Genomic DNA, 22,725 nt, shown 5'->3' with positions numbered 1-22,725 from the left:
CTCTTCAGTGGATTATTCATGTCTGGTGTGCTGCAGGATAGCAGAGAGATAGAGAGAGTAAGAATGTTCCAGGTGTCATTTAATCTTGTAAATATACAGTATGAGATTTATTTAATCCAATGACGTAGTGATATTTTTTCTCATTGGTTTGTTAGGATACTGTGGTAACTACTGGTCAGTGAGAGATCATCAGGTGTGTGGTGGAAAATTCTCCACTTTAATTGGTCTGAAAATATTATTAATATGCTACAGTGTGACCATGTCAGGCAGAACAATCAAATACTCTTCCACTAGGTGGCAGCAGATTGCTATAAAAACCCGGTGTCTGTGTCTTTTTTCAATTCCTGCAAATATATCAGTGATGTGTTCGACTAAACAGGCTATGATGTAATGGTGAGTTCATTGATAGTAGTGTAGTGATAAATAAGTACAAACAAAAGAAGAACAAATATATAAGAAAACATATGATAAATACAGACACTACAGACACTGAAACACTGTCTTAGAGAACACAGCTAGCTATATTAATTTTACTGCAATTTGTAATGATTTAGTTCAGGACAACCTAATCCAACCGTTAATGAAATCCAAAAAATTTGTGGGGACACCCAAAACAATCCCTTTGTCAAATTCCCAGCACGTCTTGAAAGCTGGTCTTTCTGAGCAAATGTCATAGCATGTAGCAACATGGATCTTTAAATAATACTTTGCAATTTTAGCAGCATCTTTCTTAACTTTTTGGCTATATTTGTTGGCTAACTTTTAGCTATTACTGCTAAGTTTTTCATTAATTTGTCTTTTTCTTGGACATCTTTATGTTGTATTTTGGTTGTTGTTGGTGTGTGTGTGTGTGTATGTTTTGGGGGGGGTCATTAGAGAGAGAGAGGCAGAGAAAGTGAGATGAGGCATGTCATTCCTGTGTGCCTCATAAGCTTTAAACCGGTTTTGTCTCTGAATGCAAACCAAGGGAGGAGGAAAGGTGCAATTTGGGAAGGTGGAACCGCAGTGTTTGTGTGAATGTGTGTGCGTGAGAGTGTGTGCGTGAGAGTGTGTGTGTGTGTGTTGAAAATCGTGGCTCCCAGTATGAAGCAGATTGCTTCAGCTCACATCACTGCCTCCGCAAATTAATACCATTGATTTTCTTTTGCCTGTTGTCCACACACACACACACACACACACACACAGTTGCCCCAGCTGGTCTGAAGGTAGTTGGAGGATAGAGGCTCAGTGGATCAAACTGCTGGAGTCTGTACAGTCTGTATAAACACACACACCCAGTTGTTTTTTCAGTCTTTGTGAGGACATCCCAGAGCGTGGAGCAGATTTATTTTTCTCTGTCAACGACCCTGAACATTACTTCATCATCCCTGCTAAACAGCCTGGATATTACCTCCATACTTTAACACATCTATGCAAAATATTCCAACAACATCCTGGGTTAGGACAAGAACACAGAATAGTCTTCACACAAGGGGAGGTGTTGGGGGGTGGGTTTGGGGGGGGGGTACTGAGAACCTGTCACGTCCACACACATGCACTTGTAAAAAAACATGTTGCAAGTATATGACAGGATACTAATGAAAGAATGGGGAAAGAAACTGTCAGTTGTGAAACCTCCTGAAAACAGAGAGACAGGCACTAACACACACACACACACTCATAACACACACGCACACAGGATTCAAAATATTGGGTGCCTGCCAGGTGAAAGAAGCCAGAAGTGATTGTCAGTGCTCTGAGATACATCCAAACAAATAACAAATCACAGAATAATATTGCACCAGGAAGCTGAAAGAACTGGTCGGGGGCATTTGACACAGACTGATGCAGAAATCAGAAGTGAAAAGAAAAAGAGTGTGAGAGAGGAGGCAGGAACAGAGCTTCATGATGAATGAAGCTGATTGCAGTAACCAGAGGGAAGCAGAAAATCATCATTAATAATCTCCAGCCAACTCTTAACCATATGTTCCCCTCCACTGAATTACCAACATCATCTATCAACGTGTGAGTCTGTGGCTGATCAACTGTTATTCTGTCTCCGCTCGCAGATGAGTTATCTGTGTCCGTTATGAATGTGAATGGACCTGAAGCTCTCAGTAAATAAACTGTAGAGTCACTGTTGCTGCTCGTTTGGTTTTCCACCAGTTATGACCAGTATCTTCACTAATGACATGGTCAGGGTACTTCAATCACAAAGGTCTTACAGTTAACCTTTGGTAAATAACCAAAGCCACAACCATCACATGACCAAAATTAAACTACAGAACATTATGTTTTTAAGATTTATTCTAACCTAGACTTTCTCAAACAGCAACAGGACCTTTATTGACAGTTGATAGAGAGGTTGAGTATGAATGGTTATCTTTTAGTTCTGATGGATGACGTATCAGAGATGTAGCATACACTGTCTCCTCTGTATGTCCAATGAAAAAACAAACACCTCAAAGATCACAACTTCAACATTGAGTTCAAAAATTTCCATAAACAACTCATTTGAAAGTTTGAACAAATCACTGATTACTGCTTTGTGATTGTATGTTTCTTAATGCTGTTAATACAAGAACATGGGAATGTTCCTGTCACAAGAATTTGTGGACAAATTCAGAGTGATACTAAGGGGTTTTTTTTTTCAAGCTAACAATAAACAATTAAATAAACAGACAAGAAATCAAGATATCAGCCAGAATTATTGATCCAGGGAAAAACTCTAGCCTTGACCAATAATAAAGTTTGACTCTGTCTGGATTGACAGGGTTTATAATGGATTCAATCAGTGTAATATCGGCTTTCATGGCCCGAAAACAGATTGTACAATTTAGGGATTGGGTCACAAACTGACCTGGAGTCAGCAGGCACATCACGTCCTGATGAGACCACCATCCAAAATACAGTTATGGCCAACGTGCACCAACAGTGTGTACGGTCTCTTATCACCACTGCTGGTCAGATAATCCTGCAGATGTTAGATGTTTCCATGATGGTATCCTGAATCAGGTGAAACGACTGGAGTTAGGTTGTACTACAGTACTGCTGTGTGCAGCCTGTTGAGCAGAGAGAGATATCAGTTCTGTATCCAGTCTGGTGTCCATCTACACACACACACACACACACACACACACACTCACGCCACCCTTAATGGTGATTTATGTCTGAGCCTGTAGTCAGGCTTGCATAAACGTGGCAGTTCACACAGATCACACACAGATCCAGTCTCACAGCTGAAACACACAGGACACCGTAGCTGCTCCTTCTCCCTCTGTAGCTTTTCTGTGGAACAACTAATGACAAGATGGATATGTTGTAACAGCAGTGGAAACCATATTGAAGTATGGAATGAAGAAAAAGTGAGCGAAATATGAAAAAACGTGTAGTGAAGAGGGGAGGAGGAGGGAGATAGCAGTCTAAATACAAGAGGGAGACGGGGGAGATTTATCTCCCTGTTGACTAACACAGTCTAAGCTCATTTACCATAGACTATCTGTGAGGCTGCTGCAGACATCCAATCTCTTCCTAGATATTTCCTTGGAGAAAAACTGCTCATTTTGCGTTCCTCTTAACGGAGAATACACTGAGCTGCAGCTACTATTGAAAACACATTTTTCACACACACAGCTCCTCTTCCTGTAATATGGGAAACAGAGTGTGTACATCTTTCTCTGAAAACGCTGTGGATTCACCAAGATGGACAACATAAATTTGCCAAATTCAAAGCAAGAAATGGAAAGTGGACGGTTAGATATGAAAATTGATAACCGTTTGACTGTAGGTGACAGCTGGATTGTGTCATTTCTGTACTGGAGCTAATGGTGTCCCTCAGGGAACAGTCCTAGGTCCACTCTTCATATATCCGTGTCAATAATGACCTTACTGTGACTCTGACTTATTGCTCGAACCTATTTCTTTAAAGTAGCTTTTATTGAAAGTGTTTATATATTCATTTCAATGCAATGAATAGAAATATAAAGAAAAATGAACACCTTCAGCTTTCATCAAACAGCCTGGTATTTGTCATCAAAACTTTTAGTGTATGTAGAAAAATGTGTAGTTTCTTTAAATTCAATATTTTTTATTTTGCCCATGACTTAGACTGTGTTGTAAATGTTTAACCCCTTCAGTGAATGAGTTTGACCCCATGTGTGCGACACTGAGGCCGGGTCGCCTGTTATTGTGATGCTGGTCCTTTCTATAGTTTTAGCCAGTCCTCCAACCTGGTGTTGGACCAACAGTCAGAGCAGATCAACATACAGCACTCCTATCACACATCATTAACACTCATTCACTCTCTGCAGGCACAGCTGCCATCAGAGAACTGGAGCTCAGCCCACAGCATATAGACTGGAGGAGGCGCCGATGACACTCAGTGATCTTCTGATTGGACAAAAGCCAATACTACGAACAGAGCAGGAACTGCCCTGGAATATCTGAAACTAAATTACAGTACACACGCACAAATACACGTTAGCTGTGAGCACAGTTTTACAAATAACACTTGATACTAATTTCCAAATGATGAGGGTATAAAGTAGGGGTACCAAAAAAATCCACTTGCCCAAAACGCCCAAATTAACTCAGCAACCATAACCTTGACGACAGGTTGGGGAAGACATGGAGAAACGAGGGACAAAGGCACCAAAAAGGATGTGAGCCAAGTCCCACATCCACCTCAGTCACTGCTTCTTAGCAGACACTCTCTCCTCTCTCCCAGCCAATTCTTACTCCTTCATCCACCGTCTCTCCACCACCCCCGTCCCCACCAGCCCCACTCAAGAATCCCAGCAGCAGCTCACAGGAGAGGTGGCACACTTTGAAGATAAATTTAGAAATGAGGTGCAATCCCTGGGCCAACACAGAAGAGAAAAGTAGAGACAACACAGACACCTGTGTCTGATCACCGGCACATCCCAGAGTCTGGACCCACTGACAGGGTACAGACACGGGCATTAGGGTGGAATAAAGGAAGTACAGAGAGGGGGAGGGAAGAGGAGGGCATGAGAGGAGAGGAGAGGAGAGGAGAGCATAATCATTCTTCTCCAGAACTGGTCATCAGACATCCTTAATGTGATGGATTTTTTATCGATTGAGGATACAGTATATGACAGACCTTACTGTACCCTTCAGAGAATGAGAGGGAGTCCAATGAAGGCTGGAGGAGAGGTGGAGGAGAGTTTGACAGGGAGAGGCGTGGGGTGAAAAAAAAGGAACATGGAGGGAAAGTCACTTTCAGCAGGTAAGAGGACACAGAGCTCTTTAGGTTCTAGGGTGGAGAACTCCTCATATAGAGCCACGTACACAGACACCCACCTAGACACCGTACGCCGCCTCACTGTGCATCAGCCTCTCTGCATCACCGGCCAACCTGAACAACCCCTGTGCTACCTTTATATACCCCAGCTGCCCTTCCCTCTCTGCCCTCTCCTTTCTTTTTCTATCCTATTATTCCTATCTCTCCTCTCTTCTTGACCCTCACCTCCTCCCACTGCAGATCAGTTTAACTGTAGCTACAAATGAATGTATGAGAACAAAATGATTCACCACTTCATAGATTAATGGAGTTGCAACATTTGAATTTGTCTTCTCAGTGCTTGGATTAGACACATTCATTTGATTCCAGTTTTTCAGACCTCCATCTCAGACATAACATCAGGAATGGTTAATTATTTGGTAATGGAAGAGTGTCCAAATCCAATTATCAAAGTACTTTTGGGTCTTGTCTTAAAATAAGTAATGAAACAAAGAGTAATAAGTAACATCTTCACTAGCAGGGCTAGCATTTTAAACATCAGTGCTTCTCAGTGTTTGGTGCTGGGTAAGAAGGATTTGGAAGTAAAATATTGAATACATTTTAATTATTTAAATAAAACATAATGAAAAACATTCTAATGTTAACCTAAAATTTTTGCAATTTGTTTCTAACAACAACAGTGTGTGTGACCAGAGCCTGAACCTCTGTGATCTATTAGCGCCATCACATGATCATTTAGTGTCACATGTCAAGATCTCAGTTAAGCTTCTCACCAGTGAAAATGAACACACGGAGAACAAAAAAGAAGGATTGGGCAGGAACCATTTTAATGGCAGCCTGTCAGAGACTAATGATGTATGAAGATCTAAAGAGTCGTCCTATTTCTTAAGGCTACGTTGTGAAGCTGCGACTTTCACCACTCACCACGATGAGAGATGTTGATCGAAGGATTGAAGGAACGATAACTTCAAAGAAAGAATGTAACCCTTGAATTTTTTTTTGGCGTCTGACCCCATTTTGACATCACAAATTTCTGGCGACCCCAGAGACATTTTAGTAGCTGTCACTCATGCAGTCACGTGATCACAGCCGTCAATCAAGATGCGCCAGCTCAGATATTTTTATATGCTCTATTTATATTCACGTGACAAATACAGTTGTTTAAGATTGTCTGTCTGTAAAATAATAATTAACTGAAAATATATTTTTATCAGTATATTTTTTAATTCTAGGTGACCACATGTGGGGTCGCAAGCCCAAGGTTGAAAAACACTCATCGTAAATTGTTTTGACCAATTGTTTGGACTAATTAAATGCAACTTTAAATGAAAAAAAAGGGACTGTGCTGAATTCAACCCTAACTCTGTCATATCCCTGTTGTATTCCCTTCTCTGCCTGTGAATGCCACAAATCTATGTCTTCCAATCCAACAGATTACAGAGAAACAGGGTTTCACAGGACGCTACAACAAACTGTAATCTAAGGACAGGAAGTGACATTTAAGACACAGTAGAAGGCTCTGTGTCAAAGGATGTGTTTACACGTGTGTCTCTTATTTACCACAGCAGCTTTGACCAATTGTGATGCAGCCTGGGTGGATGGAAGTCAAATGCTATTAATGAGATAGATTAGAATGTATCTGCAAAATCCAGTTAGAACACAGCAGGCCTAATTTGATTTTAGGTTGTGTTCATGTTCAGCTACTTAAAATTAGTTGGATGGCTGAACACAGAAACTGCTCGGCTGAATATATAACCCCTCCATTCAACCCACCGCTGCCTGGACTAAATTACAACGTAGCTTCTAGAAAAAAAAAAGAAAAAAAAAAGCGTTCTTTGAAACCCAACTGAAGGTCAAACAACAAAACCAAAGAAAACTGAAATACATTGATTCACAAAGAATGTTTTAATCCAACTGAGTGAGATAAGCTGCAGGAGAGGAGGAAACGCAGGGAAGTGGGGAGAGGGATTACTTGCACTTTGCTTTTGACAGATTTGCTGTAAGAATAAACACTATTGGGAGTGGTGGAGATCAATAGTCTCAGTGCTACAAACGGTGCACAACAGGCACACAGACGGCCCCGGTGGAGATCAATACCAGCAGCGCAACAGAGTTGGAGTAAACAACATTAATGAACATACATTTGTAATTTTGAATGGAGCAAATCTCCTCACCAACGATAACCAAACAGGGCAGAGAAGTGACTGTGAGATGTGTGAGGACGTTGAGTAACGTCTGTCCTCAAGTGACGTGGGACCTGAGAGACACGATGTCAGTGGAATCTGAAGAAATAATAATTAATAAAACATAAAAGTGCAGCACCATAAACCCTGGCACAGAAATGACAAAGAGGTTTATTCTGATTTATACTATGTCACATCTTAATCTGAGATTCTGAAGATTCTCCTTAATGAGTAACTCACTAACAGCCGTCAGCAAACGCTAAGGTAAGAGCTACGTTATCTGAGAGATTTGTTAGGGAAGGGAACGTGACAGATGTATGGTCTTTGTTCTTTCATCCTTTGTTTTTTTTTTATCTCTATGAAACCAATCGACTCGGTGATTCTTCAGTCAGAACTCCTAGAGAGAAGAAATGATTCTGCAGCTTCTTTGTTGTTTAAGTGATGCCAACTGTGTTTTCCTAAGATAAGAATTGACTCTGCTGCTGGTAGAAAACTGGAACCTGTCCTGACTATAACCTCACCAACAAACACACATGTTTGTGTACAGGGGCGCTGCTAGGAAGTCTGGACCCAATTGAAGGACATGACAATGGGCCCCCACGTAACACACTAAAGATGAATATATTTCTACAAACCATGTAGAATTCACTGTTTGATGCAGGACCCACAACAGGAAATGTCTTAAAGCAACTTTACAGTAATATGTTTAATTAATATAAGGGGTCCTTGAATGACAGTGGAAATATTCTGATTTTAAAATAACCACAGAACTGCTTTTGCTTTTGCAGGTGTTAACACAGAGGGATGAATAGAATATTATGTGTTGTCATGCAGGAAGGAAATGTGCTGAGTGGGTGGGTAAAGCCAAAATCCATTTACAAAGCAGTGAGTAACAGGTTTTCAAAGCAGATGGTGAAGGACAACCTCACCAACTCCACAAGAACTGTGAAAAAAATCACATAAAAAAGTTAGGCACAAACATCTCCAACATTAAATAAACCATAAATGGTTAATAGTCGGCACTTATTAAATACTGTAGAGTGAAACCAGGAGTCGTAGTAAACACAGGTTGAAGAGTTTCAATATTCATTTAAATGTGAGGCATTAATTACACACTTATTATATTTGAATTTTTCACCCACACAGCTGCACTTTTCTACACAGACGCAGATCCAATCAGCTCTAATTAAAGGAGTTGGTGTGCTTGTTTGTGATGTACACACAGAGATGTGTGTTAGCCGCTGTTAAGTGTATTGCAGGTGACCCAACGGTGTCCAGGCGACGGTTCATCGTGGGGTGAAATAGCCTTTCCTTGGCTCCTCTAATTCAATTAGGAGTGGGATGTGAATAATAACAGGCACTTTAACTGGCACGCTGACAGGGGAAGACTAATGTATTCTGCTAATGATACGGAGTTTGCAACTTTAATAGAAGTGCCTGGGAAGGTGGTATTAAATGTGGGTTGGCCGGCATTCAAATTAACTCACCTTCTTACACACACTCTCTCTCTCTCTCTCACACACACACACACAGAGAGAGATGTGCACCAATTCCAATCATTCCCAAAGCTTGTTCCTGTAAACTGCAGCAGAACATGGTCCGGCTACAGGAACTGGACACAGGCTGGCCTCAGTTCTTGGTCTATAAACGATACATATGTCTGTGGTTTTCTCAAACAACTGACGACAGAAAATGTTCCTCCAGACAGGAAGGTCGGCATCATTTCGGGAGGACAGAATAATACAGGTTGCAGAAACAGCCTCCCACAGTTCTAGTTTTCAAACTCCCACACAGACCCCCTTTAACAAGACCAGCAGAGGGCAGCTTTAAGAGCACTGAGCGACACAAAGAAAGTGATCAATTATTAACTGTTTACCAACCTCTTCCTACAGGTGGCGCTATGAAGACAGTTGGTATTCTATATAACTTATATTTATATACACATATATTTATATAGAAATAAACAGGCCACTGATAATAAACATATGTTTATATATTAATATATGTAGATAAATATATATATATTCATGTATTGATAGCGCCACCTGTAGGAAGAGGTTTGTAAACAGTTAATAATCAATCACCTTCTTTGTGTTCAGTGACTAAAGTGCCCTCTGCTGGTCTTGTTAAAAGTATTATCTGGTATTGTTGTATGTATTTTGTCAATGTCAGGTTGAACTTTCTTGTTTGTTTTGGAGGTCTGTGTGGGAGTTTAAAAACCTCGACCTGTTGGAGGCTGTTTCTCCATCCTGCCTACCCCAAATGAATATATATGATGTATAAATGTCATTATATACATCATGACCAGAGTTCTGCTAAGGTGAACCTATTTCAGCAGACTTGCATCACATTGAAGTTAAGTGCTGACTTGAAGTGAGCTGATATTACTGCGTCTGGGGGTCGGGGTAGTTCCAGGGATGCAGTGTCAACAGTTTATCTGCTCCAGAAACAAATGACAGCATGATTCGTTATTACTGGAAAACACAAAGGAACTCGCTGCCTCTTTCCATTCTTCATTTTCTACTCTGTCATCACTTCCTTTTATCTTTTGCTCTCTGTCTTTTTCTACTTTCTGGCTCCGTGAATTAAATGTGACGCTATTAATCAAAACTCCAGAGAAATAGCCCACCTCAAAACAAGTCTATTGAATGGACAAAAACTTAAGGCAAAAAAAAACTTTGAGGAAGCTTTAAGGTGCTGCGTTCAATAGAAGAATGGTATTTTTTTAAACATTGTGACAATATAAAATTCACTTACTTCAATCAGTAAGAACTCACAGTAGGATTAAAAACATGCTGTCATCAGCAGTGAAGTCAGTCTGTACTTAATGAGTTAATCAGACGGTGTAATTACTGAGGGAATCTGCTGCCTACCATAACATGTCACATGCTGAGACAGACATCTGGTTAAAAGAAATCTCCCACAGATATAGGCATATCAAGAATAATGTTGTTCCAAAATACATGATGCAGTATTTAGAAATGTATAGGAGTTAAAGTGTAGGTGTGAAAGTACAAGAGGAAATAAACAGAATTAGGTTTCAGCAGATCTTGGATCTCTGTGTTAACGTATTATTAATGATGTGCTCTTGATATGACGTGACCATGACACAGAGCTGGTGTTGTTGTTGTCTGAGTAGAAAATCCCCTGAGAGCTGGAGCCACCCACAGCTTTCTCCATTTTCCCACAGTTACAGTATAACAAGGCAGTCTGGAGGACATCCCTTTTGAACTCTACCCGTGTAATGTCTAAATGAGCTGTCAAAGAACATTGTGTCCCTTCCTAGTCCAGGATGCAACTCGGTGCAAAAACAGGCAAGAAATGAGGAAAATCTAGACCGAGGCCTGAGTGAGACAGGGACACTGACAAATAAGTTACTTCTCTGTGTTCCACACACACTGATCATCTGCTGTGACAAAGCTCCAAAAATCTGCCCGTCTTTGGTTCAGGCTCCCTGTGTTTAAAAACCCTGAACTAAGAACCCCTGGGTGACGGCGTGTCGGACCAAATGCAGCTAAAGATTTCCACACGTCTGCGGAGCTTCAAACACATCAAACACCCATCTGACTTCTTCTGTCCGCTGGGACGGCACCGGCCGATACGCAACACATAACATATTCAAACATACGTGCAGACACACACTCCAGTCGTCGGACTTCCAAGGCTGCACTCTTTCATGTCAGATAGATTGGCCCTGTTTGCGGGGAGTCGGCCCCCCCACTGAGGCTGATTTAAACTGATCCAAATCAGTCCAGAGCAAAGGAATTCTTGATGACAGAGGTCAGATGCATGCTGATAGCCGTTTGTAGCCAAGATGATAGTAAGAGGAAGAGATGGTAGATAAGGAAACGAGGAGGTTAATGAGCTGCAGCAGTGAGAGAGGAAGGGAGGGGGCGCTGGGGGCCGCAGAGCAAATTTGGGTGGTAGTGATCCTGCACAGACTGGTTCATCCTTTAATATTAAGCCAGCTTTCTATCTGGTGTGACCACACACAACACAAACACACACACACAGGTCCTGACAGGTCCATAGAGCAGTACCTTCAGTTGTTTATATATGAAATGTCTCAGGCTGATCTTTACTCCAACCCTAACTTAACACTCTACCTTTAAAAACAATAGACTTAATAAAATCATATCAGTTAGAGTTTCAAATCAAATTTGTCTTTACAGCCTAGTACACACACACACACACACAAACACACACACACACACACACTTATTCCACTATATTTGAATTATTGATTTTCTTCAGTTGACTGCAATAGATTCTGGAGAGAAAGAGACAAAATTAATGGAACTGACAGAAGAAAAAAAAAACATATATCAATGCCAACGGATATCAATGTGCCTAACAACAAACCTTGCATATGTTTTGACCAAAAAAAAAGTCTTAAATATTTCATTTAAATTAATTTGCCAAAAAACTCACATTTAACCTTAGAGTGCAAGATATGGAGCAGAGATGCCCCAATTAGGAATTGCACTCACACACATACACGTGCACAAACACACACTAATGCAAAGAGACACCCACCCCCACACACGTGCACAGAGAAACATGTTTAGCAGGCATGTAAGTGTTCACTGCAGATCCTATTAATTCAGCTCATTTAGCCTCAGTCTAGCCATTAAATATAAGCCTGGCCCAAAGCTAACAGTGCAACACCATGGCACTAAACCCCCCACAGTCCTGTCTTCATAATCTCTCTTACTTTTACCCTCTCTCTTGAAAATCCTTCTAGACTGTTATTTCCATTTCATGGTTTGGAGAAAACCGTGTGCTGTCACCAATTTGGTTTCGATAAAGCTAAAGGAAATAAAAGCCATAGCTATGTAGAAGTATCATTTATTGTCTAATAATACAGTTTTGTTTCACATCTATTTTAAATTACAACTGTAATCTGCTTAAAGGCAACATTAGACATTTATAGGAGAAGAAAACGTGACTGAACCACAGATTTGACTGACAGCATTCTGCAGTAGTGAAATAGAGAGAGGACAGTCAAACAAAGAGACCAAAGCTGTGGCAGGAGGACAGGGAGGAGCCCAACTGTGACTCTGCTGCAACAATCAGTTATTAGAACCAATGCTTAAACAGAAAACATATTACAGACTTGATATAAGAGGTAGACGTTAGATTTGGATAGAAAACACAATGTCATTTCATTCAGTTCAATCATGTTAGCCTTATGTATTTTAAGCAGTAAAGCAGAAAGCAGCTGGACTGACTTGTTACTGTCTATTTACTGCCTGGATGACCAAGAACCTACACAGAGCCTTATTTGGCTTTCAAACAATCTATCAATATAACTCAGATTGAACTGGTTTACTGGGAGAGACGAGAAGGAGATAAGACAGAACTAGACAACAGGCCTGATTATGGAAGCAGTTGGAGTGGAACTTTCAAGGTGTAAAACAAAACAAAAAATCAATATTTATGTCCAGCAGTGTATATGATAATATGATAATATTTAACATCATTTTAACTAATGTGAACAATGGTTTTCAAAGCAGCTGCACCGGCCTTAAATGGAGCAACGTTTCAGCACCATGGACAGTTCCTAAACTCTGCCATAATCTCAGTGCAGTCACCAAAGACTAAAGGGCTAAAGTACTCAAGACTGTAGAGTTCTCCTAAGGTAGAATTTTTATCTTTAACCAAAACAAAATTTTAATTTTTTTGATTGGCCAGGCAAGGTGTATGGTGTTAATGTGGAGATTAATGTGTTATTATTACTCTCATACTTCTGTTTGGATCTGGTTTTCAAATGAGATGCTCAGCACAAACAGTGATACGATGAAATAAGAGAGTTATCAAATTATTTCAGATGGTGTTTTTATCAAGGTCTAATGTGTTGTCAGTGGTGTCTCATCCCTGTTGCAAACAGAATATGATCAGGCTATCAGAAAAAAACACACGCAGCACGAGCTGCTCATTGTCAAGGCTTAGGAAAACACCACAGTAGCTCATGATGCAAAGCCTCAGTGGGGTCTTTGGTAATCAAACATAATTATCCTTGTCACTGTGTTCTCAAACACACACATAATCACGTTTCCTTAAGAACACACATACACACATGCACACAGCAGTGTGGACACACTAATCCTAACACCCAACATGGACACGTTCCTGTTTCCATGCATTCATTTAAACCCATGTATTATATATAAAAATATTACACAGACTAGTGTTGATTTTTTTGTCTTTTCTGTATTTTAATTAAATTTGTATCTTTTTTTTTTTTTTTTGGTTTTCTCCTCACTTATACCTAATCACTTTCCATTTCCAAGATCCATCCTCTATTCCCACGCCCCAGCAGCTCATAAAGCCTTTATATCCAACACCATTTTATGTTAACTTTTCATAGTAAACATACAGCTGTCATCCAACACCACAGTCTGCTCTTTTTCTCCTCATACATTTAACAGTTTTCTCACTGTGTAAACCGTTCAGTCAGGCACTCGTGAGGAGAACAGAGAGCCCGCTCAAAAACGAAGCTCAAATGTCATCGGCATGAACTCTAAATCTCAGCCATTTCACACCGGATGAATGCAAGAGGCAATATAGGATTGCAGCTGTGAGATAAAGTTGACAGCACACTTCATTGGAGGGGGGGAGGGGTGGGGGTGAATTAGATTTCCTCATGTTATTTCATTTTCTCCCCTCACACCTCCCCCCTCGCCCTGCTCTTTCAGTCTCAGACCTATTGTAGATATTAACTAAAAAGCGCTTGGGTGTCTTGCCTGGAGCGCAGCCACAATCCAGGTGACATTTTGACAGAGTAGGCCTCGGGCTTGTTGTGCTGGAGGTTGCTGTAGCTCTGTGACTACACAGATGGGATCTATAATTGTGGTGAGCTAGCCAGTTAGTTCTCGCTTGAGCCTGTCAGGAGTCACGGCAGACATTTCTTCAGACATCGGTGTGCTCAAAGACCAAATGTCTGCTATTATAGCTGCAAATAGAGGGGCATTTAAAATGCACGGTGCGAGTGTGTCAACGTGTGTGTGTCAAGGGAGGAGAGAGGCGTTGGTGTAATCCACTGTGTCACACAAACCTGAGTTCATTCCCCACTTCATTTCTCCCTCCCTCACCTCCCTCACCTCCTCCCTCCCTCCCTGTGATCCGAGCCACCATCCCGTCCTCCAGAATAAATATTTAGACTCTGCTCTCTTCCAATCACATTTAATGTTCTTTGTTTTTACCACATTTCTGTCATGTTGACATCAACAGACAGGCGACATCTTCAGTATCTGGAGTATTTCTTCTTGTTTTTTTACTTTTACGTTACCCTGATGTTTTATAGCCCCCTCCTGTCGGGACTGGAAATGCTGATAGTTGAAATTCTGATTGGGGTCTTTATTCAGTTGACCAGGAGGGGGATGTTTATATAAGAAACAACAAAGACGATGACAGGAGAGGCAGGAGCCATGATTGATGTGCATCCAACTGTGGTTTGTGTACGCAGGACACAGTATGTGTGGAAATACTACAAATGCGTGTATTAAGGGCTCAGAGGTAAAACTGTGGCAATGCGGTTCCTCTTTACACCATGGGAGAGCTGTGAATTACGATATCGCTGTCCTGCAGTTCACACTCACTAACACACACACACATACACACATACACAGCCAGCTCTACTTGTACATTAAACCATTGGAAGGACAAAATGTCCCTCTGTGGATATCTATTCAGAACTGAGTAATGCTCTGTGTTTTCATATACAGTACTGCCATACAGAGTATGTAACCCACTGTATAAACAGACTGACACACAGTGTGTGTGTGTGTGTGTGTGTGTGTGTGTGTTAACATGTCTTTGCATACTTTGCCCTATAAAACAAATCAGAATATACATGCATAATACGCCTGTGTGTGTGTGTGTGTGTGTGTGTCATGAGAAGATGAAAACTAAAAGTATACAGACACAGACGCAGGACTGAGGAGAGAGAAGGGAGCGACCTTGCTGCAGGGGAATCTTTACAGCAAAGGCTTCCTGTATAGGCCGTGTGTGTGTGTGTGTGTGTGTGTGTGTGTGTGTGTGTGTCTGTCCAGTACACACCGTCCACAAACAGGTACTCACTCAGCATTGAAAACACGCACAAAAATTCTGACTTGAAATGCAGGGGAAAAATAAGACCCAGAGGCTTTATCTCTTTGTGCCCGCATTTAATTCACTTTTTCTATATATATCTAGAACTAGTGTCATAACATACTTTTTTGTTACTCTAATTTTTCCCCTGAACAAATGTCTATTTTTTGACAAAAATAAAGTGAGATCACTATAGATGGACAAGAAAATGTGTTTTTCCAGGTGTGCTCTACTACAGGGCTAAACTGTTTTTGCATTAGTGCTCAAAACGTAATAGAGATAAACACCACACCATAGTGTAAAGTAAAAAATATAATAAATATGTATTTACTCATATTGAACATACTTTATAAACACATATGTTGGGGTATGGATTACACGTAGGTCTGTGGCAAAATAAGATTAAAAATCGTGATTGAAATGTATATATTTATATATATGCATACATATATGTATATATTTTTTCCTAATTATTTCCTAAACACTATAGTGGTGCTGTAATATTACTGAACACTTTGCTTCTGCAAAGACATAACATACTGTATACCTACACATACAGTCCTATTAAACCCAGGTCCACACCCACTATCTCACCCCACTGTATAATATGTCAGTTGAGAAAAAACAAAATATGAAACCACTGCAGTTACACAGAAGACGTGAGGCTGGCAGGGCAGGAGTGAGGAAGGGAATGTGCAAGGATAAAAAGTGAAAGGATAAAAGCACAAGCAGAGCACATGATGAAAGGGCAGAGGCCAGAGAAGACAGAGGGGTGAGAGAACGGGAGGGAGGGGGGAGGGAGGCAGCGGGAGAGGACAGTGCTTTCATTAGTGAGATTGATTAGATGAATGGAGAAGCTAACAGCCTCACTGCTCTTTAGCTAAATGCCATCTCTGGGCCTATCAGCACCGAGCCCAACAACAACAACAACAACAACCACACATAAATTAGAAGGAGAACGGAGAGCAAGAAAAGGGGAGAGAAATAGGAATAAAGGGAGAATAATCATCATCATCAGAAAAACACACACAGCTCAGTCTGCCTGGGGAGCTCCACCATCCCTAACAATAGCAAATGGCTGATCACCTCATTTCAGCGCAGCGATGGAGACAAGAATATGATGATGGAGTCTGAACCTGGGTGTGTTAGTGAGTGTGTGTGTGAAAAGAGGCTCTTTAAGGAAAATGTGCCCTTGATTTTTATACACTATCAACATACAAAATGACAGACCAGAACACACACACACACACACACACACACATAAAATCACTAATGGCATTTACCCATCCTCAGGGTTTCTTTCTCATATGCTGCCTTTTACACGGAAACTTAACAAGTGTGAAATTAAAAAGGTTACCAAACAATACACACATACGCTTGCAAGGGCGCACGCACACACACATATGCAAACTAAATAAGAAACGGTGGCAGGAAGGAGAACTCAGACGGCTCTAATTGAAAACTTCTCTTCCTTGAGTTTGCTGATGAGGAGAAACAACACAGCGAGGTAATTATTAAAGTAAGGTCTGTGTGCCGTGTCAGGCCTGATCCCCAGATTGTCACAGTTTGACTAATGAGAAGTTACATGAACAAATGACATATTTCCTGCCCCATTAAATGTTTGTGAAAGTGTACGCTTGTCTGCGGAGGTAGCAGAGCCTGACTCGGAGCCCTGCTCTCGGAGCCCTGCTCTCGGAGCCCTGCTCTCGGAGCCCTGCTCTCGGAGCCCTGCTCTCGGAGCCCTGCTCTCGGAGCCCTGCTCTCGGAGCCCTCTCGGAGCTGCTCTCGGAGCCCTGCTCTCGGAGCTCTGCTCTCGGAGCCCTGCTCTCGGAGCCCTGCTCTCGGAGCCCTGCTCTCGGAGCTCTGCTCTCAGGCCTGTTCGCCAGCATTTAATGACAGCACAGTGCTTTGGTGATTTTAAGAATTTGTTCTCAGTCCTCATTGGCCCCGAGGTGTCTTTAGCAAAGTGTAAGGAATGGCCCTGCAGAGATCAATAAAGGCAGAGGAGGATTGCACCTATACTGTAAACAAATACAATCTTCTACTGAGTTTTATAAAGTGTTTTCTTAATCAGCCTGGAGGATTGTTAACCCTCGTCCCACAGGATCGGTACTTTACCAAACGTCCATAAGAACATAAGGCTATTTTCACTCAATTTATTACAGCAGTGAATACGTTTAGTCCGTCGTAAACATCGGTTTCATATAAACAACCTTTTTTCATAAGAATCAACTATAATTTAAAAAAAAAGCTGGAATTAAGCTTTGATTAGTCTGGTCATGATATTTGGCTAGTTTGGCTGGGGCGAGGATATGGTTCTTCATTGGACTAGAATTGCAATAGAAATGTTTGGGTTTTTAAGAATGATGGCAGAACTCCTGAGTCCTTTAGTTGTAACCATTTGGTCGTGTTTTGTCTTTATCTTTATGGTCTCCCTTTGTCATTGGACCATATGTGTTCATTTTACTTAGTAGATTATATTTTGGTGTGTAGCGTTCATCAAAATCTGTCAGTACTGTAGTTTAGAAACTAAACCTATGGTAAATATCAAAAGATTGATGTTTGGAGATCTAGTTACAGTTTAGTTTTTTGAGTTTTGGTGTGTGTGTGTGTATTGTTTTGGTATATGATTACAACCAGTTATCTAAAGGTACAGAGAGTTACAGATGGACAGGTTCTCCTGAGCTTCTTCCACCTTTCCTATTCCCTCTCATCCTCTCCACTCAGGACGGAGCGGCGTCTGCTCTATTAAAGCCATAATCAAATTCAAATGAGATGCAAATCCCTCCCAGAGGAGTGGACTGTTGGACGGAGGCTATCTAATGTCAGCTTCAAGAGACAACCATGGCCTGAGGAAGAAGGGGGGGCGGGGGGGGCAGCGTGTCTGTGTAGACTGTGTGTGTGTGTGTGTAAGAGAGAGAGAGAGAGAAAGGATAAGGAAAAATCCACGCTGTTGGAAAAGACTCAGTCGTTGATTGCAGATGTAGGAAAAATGTTTCTGATTTACAGTGGACGCGGGAGCAGAAGTGGACCTTCAGTATCACTGCATGGAAGAAAACCTCGTAAAAATAATACACTCACTCTGTCCTCTGTACAGCTCCAGATAGAACAGAGGGAAGGAAGAGGGAGGTGAGAGAGAGAGAAACAGCAGGAGTAATGCAAAAACAAAGATGAAGACTGGGAGGGGTGAGGTGGGGGGGTCAAGGAGAGGCTGATGCAGCCATGCCTGTTGACAAGAGAAAAATACACCTTTCACAGAGAAATAAAGCTTCAGCTCCCTCACCGCTGCACTCCCTCTGACACACTAAGTCGTCCGGCCTCGGCTCCATCACAGCACAGAGAGGGAAGGAGAGAGAGAGAAATGGAAAATAAACTCAGACAGAAACTCATAAGATCCCTGAAGGGCAATTACTTCATATCAACTGCACAAAACGCAGAACAGAAAATAAGAGTAAAATAATACAGTATCACAGAAAAGACTCAAATCTACACTGATTGTGAGGAAAATTACTGGGACTCTAACAATGCAAATGTGTGAAGAGGAATATTCAAGATGAAATCACAGAGCACTAACAGTCAGCCCACAGCAGGACCAGGTGACGTCTGCCCCCAGAGTCCAGTCAGTGTAAGTGTCTGGAGTCCAAACAGCTGCTCTAATACAGTACAGCAGGTCTGGGTTTAGAACCACACACTGTGAGAACAATGGTCTCTCAGATGTACACAGACAGTGATAATTCTTCTTAAAGAGAGAGAGAGGAAACGTGTGTCCCTGGTGCAGCTGCTGGTCTCTTTGTTAAAATACTACAGCAGTGGGGACACTTCAGGACACTTTGCAGGTTCCCTCTGAACTGAGAGCATTCACTGAGGTTCAAGATTAAAGTTTGGAGCTAGGATTAGGATTAGATTACAGTTAGGGTCAGACTAAGGTTTAGTTACATAAGAATTAATAATAGCTAAGGTTAAGGCAAGAGGACGACTGTTTCTCAAAGTGATATTTTAGATAAACTTCAGTCTGTAGTCACAGTCTTCTCACAAGTCATTTCCTGAAACAAGCTTCAGGTGGTCTTCTTCTTCTTCTTTTTTTTTTATTAAGATGTGTATTTTAACTGTCTAAACCACCTGCACGACAAGTTTAAAGGAACAGACACACAGAGCTGCCTGCTGAGTCGGTACTGTGGCGCTTATACATTTTTGAATGCATCAAAAAGATAAAAAAGATTTAACATAAAAGTCATAAAAATACAATGAAGTGAAACCAGAGGAGAGAAGACAGAATAGACACAGTATAAAACATCAGAACGTTAAAACATTAGAGCAGAAGAAGGTCATCAAATATCACAGTACTGTCAGGTATTTGAGCAGAGATCATTTAAAAAACGACTGCAAAACACCAACAAAAAGCGCAATGCCATGTTAAATTCTAGAAATAATCAAAGGAGTGGAAAAATGTTTCAAATGTCAGAAGAATTCAGAAAATATTTGAATTTCAAGGCAACGTTGAAAGATGTTGGCCTTTCCTGTTGTTCAGTTACATTTTAAAATTACTGTCAAAAGTCACCCTCAGATTTAAAATCGCTGTCACTTCAAAGATTGCGGTAAAAAACTTATAAAATCACATGTATTAATTCCATCTTTATGTTTGTGCCATGGCCTTTAGTCATTGATTGTGATTTACACTAAGTGAAACAATAAAGGTCACAATGAGAATGAGGAAAACTGACTTACTGCATATTAAACAAACGACCTGACCGATTTATTATCACAGACAGAATTTGTCTTAATAACACTGAAAACACTGTCTGTCATCAAGTGAATAGAACTGCATCGTCTGCATATCGTCTGATCACTCTGTCAGTCAGTTCATGAGCTCAGTCTTGTGATGGGCTGCCTACAGTACAGACACATGTTGGTGCGTTCTGTCTGCAGTGGAGTCAGTGCACTGCTGCTCAGCAGAGCATGACTGAGGTTAAATGACTTTCTCAAGGGTACAGTGTTGGGGGTGAAGACACTGATAACTGCTCTACCGTCCTCGCCCTTTTGGTTACAGAAAATACACACACACACAGTCAAGCCAACACAGACAAAGTAGTAGTAGTAGTAGTAGTAGTAGTAGTAGTAGTAGTAGTAGTAGTAGTAGTAGTAGTAGTAGTAGCAGCTCCACTGTTCATGATGTTTTCAGTAAAGACGACATTCTTCATTCTTGGCCTCGTCTACAGAATCCCTGTTCGTCACTACATCCCTGAACCAGACTGTAGAGACACTGACTTTACTGCAAAAATATGCAGAAATAATGTTGGCTGAATTTGGAGGTTCGTCAGAGGTCAAATCCAAAGTCATGATATGAAATGGCAAAAGTTGATTTGAACAGCTAAAGGCAACGAGCGTTCTAAAGACGTCTTTTCTTTACTGTGGTGGTAATGGCTGTTGATTAGTAAATTGGATGAGCAACTTAATTGTTATAATGATAGCTATGAAGCTGATTACAATAATGACTGTAGCATGAAAACAAGGATAAAAATGAAGACAGAGTGGGAGAGTGTATGTGTTAGAGTTTTTATTTGCACTAACATAATGAAGTGATGCAGCCAGCAGCAGTTTATTTGTCTTAGCATAAAAAGTTGTGATTCACTGCCAATAAATATTAGTAAGAATTAAGCTGATTTGGACACAAACAGAGAGATAATCAAGTGGAGATGAATTAATTAGTATAATATGGAAGTGAAAGTGGATTATTTTCTAGATTCTTTAGATTCAATTCACTGTATTGTACAAACAAACTGCACTCTTACTCCAGAAGAAGCCGAGAGAAGCTGAGTCGTCGCCGTAGTCCACTGAGCTCTACGGGGACACCTGCTGCTCATTAACTGCAACAGGGAAAGGTGACCACTTCAATCAGGATATTAACTGAGGAAATGAAATGGACAGAGGAGGGCGGCGGGGAGGGGGAGTAGGACGTAGGACAGGAAATACAACAGCGCTACAGAGTGTCTCAGGTCGGGCTGGTAAGTAGAGGAAAGGACAGGATTAAGAGAATGGATTGGTTCTTTGGCTTCATGCCATGAAGCAGTATTGTCTCCATCACCTTTGAGACGGAGGTGGGGGGGTGGCGGGGGGGTCATTCACCTGACACCTCCTAACAATAATATTGGATTCCCATCTATTGATATGCTGTGGATCACTGAGTGTATCATCCAATGAGCAGCTCAGTTACCGTGTAAGCGGTACCAAACCCCTGGCCCTGGGTCAACTTTTGATTTTTGATTTTTCTCTTAATGTATTTGTTTTCATTCATTTTGAAGTATTCATTACAAATGATCATAATTATTATTTCTTGGTTGTGAAATGATCAGTTCAGACATTCATAGAAAGCTCTTTTTTTCATCATGGACTTTGTGTTTGGAAGGAAAGTCGGCTTGTTTGGTTAAGCTGGTTTGTACAATTAACACTGCTTTGGTAGAACTACATCATACATCCAAATTACATTAAACAACAAAACATCACACCTCTTTACAATCATTTTACGCAACATCGTCCTTTCAATTATTTAGAAAGGACAAGCTGAGGCCAACAGGCTCATTGACACCTGTCCATAGCATACAGACAGACTGTAGATAAGCATCTAACAAAATGGAACACTTTCACTGTGGACATTAACATCTACGTTCACACGTCCTTAAGTGAAGCTATAACCTGTCCTGATGTGATATCCGTCTTCATCGACACAACCGGCGCCGACAGAAACATCACTTACGGTGACGCAGTTAGTTTCTGCTGCACTGCATTTCACTGACAGCAGCCTTTTTTGGATCTGTCTGGAGTAACAGTGACACTGCACTTTTTGCTGTACTCCCATTATTTCTCAGCTCTTCTACAGGAAGTCCAAACTTTATTGTTGCAGACACAATCCACCTGCTGTTGTGTTTTATTCTAATGGTGTAAATGGATTAAAGGCTAATGTTAAAACTGGCAGAGAATGATAGAAATCTCACCAACATTCTAAATGTGCATTTTGTGTAAGACCTAAAAGTGTAACATTTATTCCATTATTCAGTTCACAGAAACAACACACAGAGCAGTACCAACAGAACCATTGGATCAGCTCACATTAGGCTGTTTTTAATCAGCAGTGTTTTTTAAGAACTAAAGAAACTCTGTTTTTCAATATTAAAATAACAGAGGAGTAGAATAAAATATACAACTGTTTTCCCT

General features: G+C 41.0%; 1 protein-coding gene across 2 annotated transcripts in view; it reads right to left on the bottom strand.

The window, feature by feature from the left end:
* Positions 1 to 22,725, bottom strand: part of oma1 (OMA1 zinc metallopeptidase) — a 77,199-nt gene that overhangs the window by 12,500 nt on the left and 41,974 nt on the right. The gene's annotated exons all lie outside the window — the stretch shown is intronic.

The sequence above is a fragment of the Cynoglossus semilaevis genome, chromosome 2, assembly GCF_000523025.1.
Source record: "Cynoglossus semilaevis isolate Cse_v1.0 chromosome 2, Cse_v1.0, whole genome shotgun sequence".
Lineage (NCBI taxonomy): Eukaryota > Metazoa > Chordata > Actinopteri > Pleuronectiformes > Cynoglossidae > Cynoglossus > Cynoglossus semilaevis.
Note: the sequence above shows the minus strand (reverse complement) of the source record. Positions and strands in the feature narration are given on the sequence as shown.